A 10,272-nucleotide genomic window follows, 5' to 3' on the forward strand; every position below is an offset into this window, starting at 1 on the left:
GGACCAGTGTGTGTCACCCTGCCATTGGTGCCATTTTTCCTCTTTGAGCTTCTCTTGTGCATTGGGCTGTGCTTGACGTGAAAGAAAAGCTTCCACTCCCACTGGACCCCAGCATCACCAGGTAAGCGCTCAGTTAGCACCTACTGAGTGAACGGGGGCAGGCAGAGCCCAGCAAGGCTTCCCACATGAGGCCAGGTCTTCGGCCACCGGGGCTGAGCCCGCGTCTGCAGACAGAGGATCTGAGGCTCCCAGGCTGACCTCGCCGAGAGCGGAGGCCGATGCTGGAGGCAGCTCCTGCGCCCACGCGGGACCTTCCACCAGGAGTCAGGGACCCTCGGCCTCGTGCCACCCTTGCCCCTCACACCTGCCTGCCCTTGTGCTGAGCCTCAGGTGGGACACTGGCCAGCACGGCCCCTCTGGCCTTTTGAGGAGGAGGCAATTTAGGAATGGGGCTCCGGGGTGGACCTTCGTTAAAGACCCAGCTCCAGCTGGGGTCCATCAGCCCAGCCCAGAGCTACCATCAAAGATGTATGGCGCATGCGCACAGAGATGCATGCGCACAGAGACGAATGCGCACAGAGACACACGTGAGCCCCAGGACACACAGCACAGAGGTCTGCCCAGAGGGACGCAGCCCAGGTGTGTGGACCAAGACCTGCTCTCGGGGTCTGCAGACCACGGGCACCACAGGCCCCTGGTGTCACACCCTCACAGCTGTCCGCTCTGCTCTCTCACACCCTGCCCCGCAGTCCCCATGCCTTGGAGGTGCACAGCGGTGCATGCAGGTGTGACCAGTGAGCCCAGCCAGGCTGGAAGGGCTGAGCAGCCAGCTTGCACCTCTGCGTGTCTCTGAGGTTGCACATCCGTGTGAGTGTGTGTGTGTTTGTACGCGCGTGTGTGCTGCCCACGGGGTCCAGAGCACTTCCAGGCAGTGGGGCTGGAGCCCCGGAGGCCCAGGAACGGGACCAACAGCACCATCTGCTGGCCACGTCTGGAGCTGCCCTTTCAGGAAGTGCTCGCAGGGCCTCAGACGGGCTTTTCCAGGGCACCGGTCCCGTGGCCTCAGATGATCTGTCACCAGGACACGTGTCACCTCTGTACCCGAGCCAGGAGCCACTCGTCTTTCACAGCTGGGGAAACCGAGGCCCAGGGTCGGGAGAGCAAGCTCCATTGGTCGCCTGAGGAGCGGTCACTGAGTTCCTGGTTTTATTTGTCACTCTGGGCTGACGTCCTGGGCTGCGACAGGTGGGCTGCCGAGAGCAGACAGAGGGAGGTGGGGGCTGCAGGGCCACTGCCCTCCCCGGGCCCACCCAGCAGAGCCTGCACTGTGGGGCCATGCTCCTGCCCACGCTGGATGTGCACGTATCGTCCACCTGTGAACAGGGCTGTGGCGGACGGAGCTCAGGAATGAGGGACATGAGCAGGGCCAGCCGGGCCAGGCAGGTGGCACTGGGCTGAGGGCCATGCGCCGGACTCCCACCAAATGCAGGAGGAAGCAGCCCAAAGAGGCCCTGGTCCAACGCGCCCACTTCACAGATAGGGAAACTGAGGCACAGGGAGGAGGAGCGATGGGCCCAGGGCCCAGGAGCCAGCGGCCCAAGGCAGAGTCAGGCCAGGTCCCCTGGTTCCCGGCCCAGTGCTCTTGCCTGCTGCACGGTGGCCCCTTGGTCCTCCGGGTTAAGAACTGCCCTTTCCAGGGGAGGCGCAGAAGTGGCTGAGTCTGGCCCTCCGAGGCCTGGGAGGGGTTAGTGCTCTTGGAGGGGGACCCCCGGGCTCACGTGCTCCCTCCGCCCCGTGAGGACCAGGAAGAAGGCAGCGGAGAGCCACCTGGAAGAGGACCCCCGGAACCCCGCCACGCGGGCACCCGCTCTCAGACCTCGGGCTCCAGGACTGGGAGAGATGAGTTGTGCTGCTTTTAAGCCGCCGGCCTGTGGCACTGCCTCACCGTACCCAGAGCCGCTGTGACAGGCCCTGGAGGCTCCTTCCTATTAAGGAGCCTGGAGGTGTGGCCCTGCAGGATGGACCACTCTGGTCCCGTCCACAGCAGAGGAGAGCAAGGCCCAGGAAGGGGCACTAACGCGCCCAGCCTCCCAGCCCCCAGCGGCTGTACCCAGACTTACCCTGGGACACTGGCTGCCAGTCCCAGCCCCTCTCCACTCACTCCCACTGCCAACACCGGCCGGAGCCCTGTGGTGTCCTTGAACCTGTTTGGCAGTGTCAGGCTCAGCTACCACAAGGGTCCAAAAACACACAGAAGTGCACGCAGCGAGTATTCACTGAGCACCCACCAGACGCCAAGCTTTGTCCACCACGACCCACACTAACACCGGCACCATCAGCACCATGACCCACACCACCACCAACACCATCGGCACCATGACCCACACTAATACCCGCACCAACACATGACTACCACAACCCACACCCACACCCACACCATCGGCACCAACACCATCACCACCCACACCATCACCACTAACACCGTCACCAACACCATCACCACCAACACCATCACCAACACCATCACCATCACCACCAACACCATCACCACCCACACCATCACCACTAACACCGTCACCAACACCAACACCATCACCATCACCACCAACACCATCACCACTAACACCGTCACCAACAACACCATCACCATCACCATCACCAACACCATCACCACCCACACCATCACCATCACCATCACCATCACCACCAACACCATCACCACTAACACCGTCACCAACACCATCACCATCACTACAACACACCCACCCCACCATGACCCGCACCCACACCAACTCACCATCACCACTAACACCGTCACCAACACCATCACCACCAACACCATCACCACCCACACCATCACCACTAACACCGTCACCAACACCGTCACCAACACCATCACCACCCACACCATCACCACTAACACCGTCACCAACACCATCACCACCAACACCATCACCAACACCATCGGCACCATGACCCACACTAATACCCGCACCAACACATCACTACCACAACCCACACCCACACCAACACCATCACCATCACCATCACCATCACCATCACCACCAACACCATCACTACAACACACCCACCCCACCATGACCCGCACCCACACCAACTCACCATCACCACTAACACCGTCACCAACACCGTCACCAACACCATCACCACCAACACCATCACCACCCACACCATCACCATTAACACCGTCACCACCCACACCATCACCACTAACACCGTCACCAACACCGTCACCACCCACACCATCACCACTAACACCGTCACCAACACCATCACCACCCACACCATCACGAGCCCCTCAGCAGCATCTCCTCCAAGACCAACACAATGTCCTCACCGTCACCACCGTCACCATCGGCATCTCCCGCTCCCGCCTCCCGGCTGAGGCACAGTGAGGTTGTGCTTCGCTGGAGCAACGGGAGCGCCACAGCCCACACTGGCCCAGAACGCTCCAGAGACAGAGGCTGGGCCCCAGCCCCAGGGAGAGCGGAGGGGATGTCAGCCAGGAGGCCGGGCCGGGCGGGCGGAGGCTAGACCAGTACTGGGACCGGAGCTGAGAAGCGCAGCAGGGGCCCATCCAGGGCAGCACCAGCAGCCAGGAGAACAGGGACCACAGCAAAAGCAGCTGACATGGTCCAGAGAGGAGGGGATGGGGAGGGGAGAGGGACGGGGGAGGGGACAGGGACGGGGGAGGGGACAGGGACAGGGGAGGGGAGAGGGACGGGGGAGGGGACAGGGACAGGGGAGGGGACAGGGCCGCCCCTGCAGGAGCTGGCGCAGCAGGGAAAGAGGCGGGTGGCGCCCCTGGTGGTCCTGCCACAGAATCCCCCCACTGCCAGGGCCGTGGCCAACACCAGCAGGACAAGCCGCCTCGTGACCACCCTCCCCATGGCCATAGACACTGTCACACCCCACAGTGACCACCATGACCCCCCAGGACGAAGCAGAGACGCTGCCGTCCACCCGCAGGCGCTCCCCCTGCCTTTAGTGACAGAGCCCTCAAGGTCACGTGGGCACACGGTGCCACGCAGTGCACGGGCACCCAGGGGCAGCACCTCTGCAGGCAGTGGCCGGGGACAGGCGGGCTGCAGGGCCACCGAGCAAGGGCCCTGGCCGCCCCCGGGGCCTCTGAGGACTGGGAGGCTCCTCGCGTTGTCCTGAGCCACGTCTGAGGGGCCAGGCCCCGCGGCTCCTACGCGGGCTGCCCAGGTGGGGGACTGAGCAGAGGGGACAGTGCCCTTCAGTCCTGCACGGGGTGGGGTTCCAGAGCACCTCACAGTGTCCACACAGACGCCCACCAAAGGCCTCACGCCCACCTCCTGTGATAGCAAGCTGTGGCCTGCGGGCTAGATTCTGAACAATGACATGTCCGTCATTTCCAAGTCACGTCTGAAAAGGAAGGGACATATACTGCCCTCTCCACTCCCCTCCTACTGGCTGAAATGAAGATGTGATGGCGGGAGCTGGAGCAGCCCCGTGGTGCAGAGATGGAGGCCGGGTGGAGGGGCCGAGGCTGACTTCTGCCCAGTTAGCCATCCGAGGGGACTTGGCCGTGGCCTGCTCTCTTTGACTCGAGGTATGTCACTATCTTGCCAACAGTGTGGCCACCCTGCTCACTGTCCCCAACACTAGTGGCCCCTCTGGGTTCCAGTGCTGACTGTGTCACCTGCCTGTTCCATGTTCCTGGACAAGTTGGTCCCCTTTCTGGGCTTCAATGGCCTCTTCAGGAAATAGGTACGTCCACGACAGCAGTTCACACCTGCAAGGTCGTAGTAAAGATTGGGAAAAACGGCTACGACGGGGACAGCCTGGGTGGACACTGCAGCTCTGCCCTCTCGCGCCTCCCCTCCCTGCCCTCTGAGCCCAGGGCTAGCGCCTCAGCAGTGGCCACTGTCACAGCACCTTTATGAAGCCCACAAGGACACTGTCCCCACCTTCCCCATGGGGAAGTCCTTTCCACTTTGGTCTGAGAGTCAGACAGACAGATCCCCATCCCAACCCCGTCCACTGCTGAAGGGGCAGCGCAGGACAAGTCCTGAGGGTGTGAGGCAAGGGACACGCTCCTGCCTCCAGGACGTGCTCCATAAACGGTACAGGCTGTGACACAGCGATTGCTGTTTGTCTTTGCAAAACGCTAGCAGGGAATGACAGGGACAGAGCCGTCCCGAGGCCCAGGGCTAGAGGTGTGCTGGGCTAGGCAGGAGACACGCCACTCCCAGGGATCGTGACCCGCTACCACCGTGGCTTGTGGCCGGCCACCAGTGCCTAGAGACGGGCCCAGGACTAGCCCAGGACACACGGGAGCCCCTCCCTGGAGCCTGGCTTTCCCAGCCACAGGGAACGTGCTCTGGGCCCAGGAGCCTACCTCGGAGGCCACCTCCAAAGGCAGCTGTAGGTGACTCTGTGGTGACAGGCCATGGTTCGGGGACAGATCCTGCCCTACAGCCTGGATCTGGGAAAGAGGCATGGAAGAGAGTCGCAGGCAGCCCACACCCACCTAATAACAAGGGAGGGCACTCCATCGTTTCTGTAGATGACTGAGACTCAGGGGATACTTGTCACAACAGCATAACCTATCAAACACTGACTGATACAAAAGGTAGCATTTACATAGCTTTTACCGTGGGCAGGCACAGTTCTGAGCGTGTTCCATGTATTACCTCACTTAATCCTCTCAACATTCCTGATAGGATACAGTAGCCCCCTCCCCCTTATTCAGGGTAGATACATTCTAAGACCCCCCAGTGGATGCTTGACACCACAGATAGAATTGAATCATGAATCTATTATTTCTTCCTCTCTGTTCCGACTATAGATCATACCAACTTAAGCCTACCATTTTTTTTCTTGCCTCCTAAAGTCAAGAACTTTCACCTTTTCACTTAAAAAGAAGCATTTTATGGTTTCTTTTTGACATGTGGGACATATCAGAGTGACAGTAGGACTCTTCTTGCTCCTTAGGACCATTACATAAAATAAGGGTTACTTGAACACAAGAACTGACCATTTATCTGATAGTCGAGATGACTACCTAGTGACAGGTGGGTAGCATATACAGCACGGACACACTGGACAAAGCATGATTCTTATTCCTGGTGAGATTTCACCACGATGCTCAGAACAAGGTGGAATTTAAAATTCATGAATTGTTTATTTCTGGAATTTTCCACTTAACAGTTTCAGGACAAACCTCAAGTAACTGAGACTTGGGAAAGCCAAACGGAGGATAAGGGGGACTCCTATAATTCTTCTCACAGATGACATTAGTGAGGTCCAACTGGTTAAGCATCACATCCAGAGCAAGATGTCCTAGCAGGTCTGGGCCCCGAACCCAATCTAGCCATCTCGAGGGAAGCAGGGTTGTTCCCCACCCCCACTTTCCAGATGGAGAGGCTGAGGCTCCCAGAGAGGCAAAGCCACTTGCCCAAAGCTACACAGCATCCGCCCCTTCACGTCCTGTGACTTGCCACCAGCCATACGGAAAGTCGGGCCAGAGCGTGCCCCCGTGGAGCTCAGAGCCTCCCACTGCATCGCATCGCCCAGGAGGACCTGCGAGCCCCAGGTGTCCCCAGCACAGCTGGTGTCAGGGGCCACCCTCCGAGAGCCCCTGCTCCCCCTCAGCGCCCAAGTTTGCGATCCAGGAGCCCCTGGCCCTGCTCAGCGCAGGGGGAGAAGGCAGGGCGGCCCGCGCCCCGCCCCGGAGCTTCCTGACACTTGTGAATATCCACCGCTTCTGTGCGCGAGGGTCTGGTTCGCATTAGCACCCCAGGCCTGGTCGGATGCAGGGCTTGGGCTCCATCCAAAAAGTGTCCGACTCCAGGGGGCCCTTCTCACTACTTATCTAACATGGAACATCAAATGGTTTGATCTGCCAATTAGGCTCCCCAGGAGCTGCTAACCGAAAGCAGATGGCGGATACAGTCTTGCAGGGATGTGCGCTTCCCTCCCCTTCCCCACCCGGACACCTCCAGGTGGCCTCCTGAGCAGGGATCAGGGCAGCCGGGATGAGCCTCCCCACCTCTCCCCACCGGAGGGCGCTGCAGCTTCTGATGAGGAGGGAGCCTGGGGGCCATGGCCCAGGGGTCCCGGATCCCCTGCATCTGCCCGTCCTTCCCTCTGGGGCCACCCTGGGAGGCCCGGAAAAATCAGGTCAGCACCGGCCACCGGGTTGGGTCCCAGGCCTGCACAGAGGCAGAGGGATGGTGTGAATGACCTCAGCATGTCCTTCCTGACTCTTCAGTGGCCCCAACCCACCACCCAAGAGCCGTCCCAAGTAGCGACCCCCCAAACCCCGTTTCCATCTCCTCCCCCATCCCACCCCAGAGCCGGTGGGTCCCCAGGAAACATGATGTGGGCCAGCCCCAAGGCCACCACCGGCCCACACCAGGCCCCATCCCGGCTCACCTGGGCCTGGTGACAACTCTCAAGGGGTCTCCTGGGCTCCTTGGCCAGACCCTTGAGCCATGGCCCACACCCCGTCTCCTCTCGAAGCCCCAGTTCCTGGATTTGTTGGGCACTAACTGGTGCCAGCTTCCTGTGGGCGCTTCACAGTTTGGGTTCCACTTCAGGAGAATTTCTGGTAACTGGGGCTGTCCTCAGTGAGCCTCCCGTCACGGGAGGAGAACAAGAAAGGCTTGAGGCCCGAGCCCTGCGGCTTTAGAAGGCCATGTGTCCCCTAAGGTCAGCGGGGCTCCAGGGTTCTCTCCTCCAGCGGTGGTCCACGAGAAAGGACAGAGAAATGAGGTCATTATCTACTTTTTTCAAAAAAAAAAATTAAACCAAAGCGTCAGAAGCAAGAAAAGAGAATTAAGAGATTAAAGCTCCCTGAGCCGCTGACAATCTGGTCCCAAGGGCGAGGGGGACGGGACACAGCCACCTCCAGGACCAGAATATATGAAGCTGCCCCCCCAAATCTCTGAACCCCCTGGGAAGGAAGTGGGGGTTCCAGGAAGGCCCCAGCAGGCCCTCCTTGGGTGTGTGATGTTGACCTTGGCCGTCAACTTGCCTGGACTGAGAGACACACCTAAAAATGGGTAAAGCTACCTCCTGGGCCTGTGAGGGCGTGCCCACCGATGATTGGCAGGTGGGTTAGCCAACGGGGTGGGAAGACCCATCCTGAAGGTGAGCAGCTGAGAGGGGCTGAATGGCACATGTCCAGGACGCTGGAAGTGGCCACCCAGAGGGGACGAGGCTCAGATGCCCAGGGCTGGGCTCTCCCCTCAGACCCGGCTGTCCTTCCTCTCTCAGCTCCCACATCCAGCCACTCCTGGAGCTACCTGGCTTCCTCCCACCCACCTCTCCTCCGGCTTCCCACACCTGCCCCTCCTCCGCACCCCAACTTCCCACGCCTGCCCCTCCTCCGCACCCCAACTTCCCACGCCTGCCCCTCCTCCGCACCCCAACTTCCCACGCCTGCCCCTCCTCCGCACCCCAACTTCCCACGCCTGCCCCTCCTCCGCACCCCAACTTCCCACGCCTGCCCCTCCTCCGCACCCCAACTTCCCACGCCTGCCCCTCCTCCGCACCCCAACTTCCCACGCCTGCCCCTCCTCCGCACCCCAACTTCCCACGCCTGCCCCTCCTCCGCACCCCAACTTTCCACTCTTCTCCGTCCTTGAAGTCTCAATGCATCTCCCCCAAGTCCTCCCTGGTCACTGCACCCACCAGTCACCTCCCTACAATCTGAGCTCCCTCCCACAGTACAGTCCCCGGCTGGGGAGACTTCCCATCATGCACAGGGGTTCCTGGACCCGCCAGGCAGGGCCAACCAGTCACTTCATCAGGATGAGGGCTCTGACTGTGGCTCCTGGGCAGGAGTGAGCCCAGGGGTGACCCTGGGTGAGCCCCACAACCTCTTCGAGACCTTTTGTTCCCACCATCTATAAAATAGGGACCATGACAGTACCTGGCCAATAGTCTGGTGGGGAATAGTGGATAAAGTAGTAAAATTCTTAGGAGGGAACCTAGCACTCAGTGTCACGATGGCGTGACTGTATGTACCACTGCAGCCAGCCCCTGTATCCGAGGTATGTGGCATTTGCATTGAGCTCGGTCCCACAGGGGATCCAGAGGTGATTTATAGTTTAGGGGAGGCGTGTGTAGCTTACGCAAATACCCACTTTACACGAGGCTTTGAGCATCCTCAGATTTGGGTATCCCTGGGAGGCCCTGAAACCCAACCCCTGTGAAGACCGGGAGATATACATCTGTTTCATATTTCTAAACGCCTCTTGGGACCTGGCGCCCAAAGCGGTACTGATTTCAGGGGGCCGTGGTGAGGGGAGCGGTTGGGAGCGGAAGGAGAGGGTGTCAAAGGTGATTTGCCATCAGGATTCATGGCGCACCTGTTCTGGTTCCAGAAGGAGGCCCGGGGAAGAAAAATAGGCGCCACCCCACCACTATGAAGAAGTGACTTTAAAAAGGAAGGCCCCCGCCCGGCATGCCAGTGACTCTAGCCAAGACCCCACCACCCACTGCCTTGAAGGGTGAAAGAGGTGAACCAGGGACCAGGAGGAGGCAGCCCGCCCTCCCCGCTGTCAGTCAGCTCGTGGAAGCTGTCTCTGCGGGGGTCAGTGCTGGGGTCAGTGCTGGACGGGCTGCGTCACTCCCGGGCAGTGCTGGGAAGGCCCACAGGGCACGCGGATGGGTGCTGCAGGGAGCTGGTTCCTCTCCTGAGCAAGGAACCCCTGATCCCAGCCCTCCCGCCTGCAGGCTGAGTGCCCTGGGCCTGTCACTCCCCCCTCTGGGCAGCACTAGAGGTCTGTGAGCCGAGAGGGGCCAGGCCTGACCCCTGCATCTGGGGAAGCCAGGGCCCCTCGGCCGCTGGAGTCCACCAAGGAGGGTGCTCCGTTGGGCAGACCCACGCCCCACGGCACAGCTTCTCCAGGATGCAGCATGCAGACGTGGCCAGGCCACAGCACGCTGGCTCTGTGGCTGCCCAAGGCCTGGGTCCCCCAGGCAGCAGCAGGGCTGTGGGGACCCTGGAGGAGGCTGACTTCCTACGGAGGCCAGCATCGCAGGCCGGGCATGGCGCACCCTGGAATCTGGCCATTAGAAGGCCACACGCTCACGCTGTCCCTGACGGTGTCAGGGATGGGTCAGTTTGCAGAAGGTGGCGTTTATTGAGCACCTACAACATCACCTCTGACCCTCAATGTCCCCCTGAAGGAACGCCTGTTCCCATCTGGAGGTGAGGAAATGAAGGCTGGGGACAGTAAGCAACTGACCCAAGGTCACGGAGCTGGGTGGGGG

Source organism: Ictidomys tridecemlineatus, chromosome 11 (genome assembly GCF_052094955.1).
Source record: "Ictidomys tridecemlineatus isolate mIctTri1 chromosome 11, mIctTri1.hap1, whole genome shotgun sequence".
In the NCBI taxonomy this organism is placed as follows: domain Eukaryota; kingdom Metazoa; phylum Chordata; class Mammalia; order Rodentia; family Sciuridae; genus Ictidomys; species Ictidomys tridecemlineatus.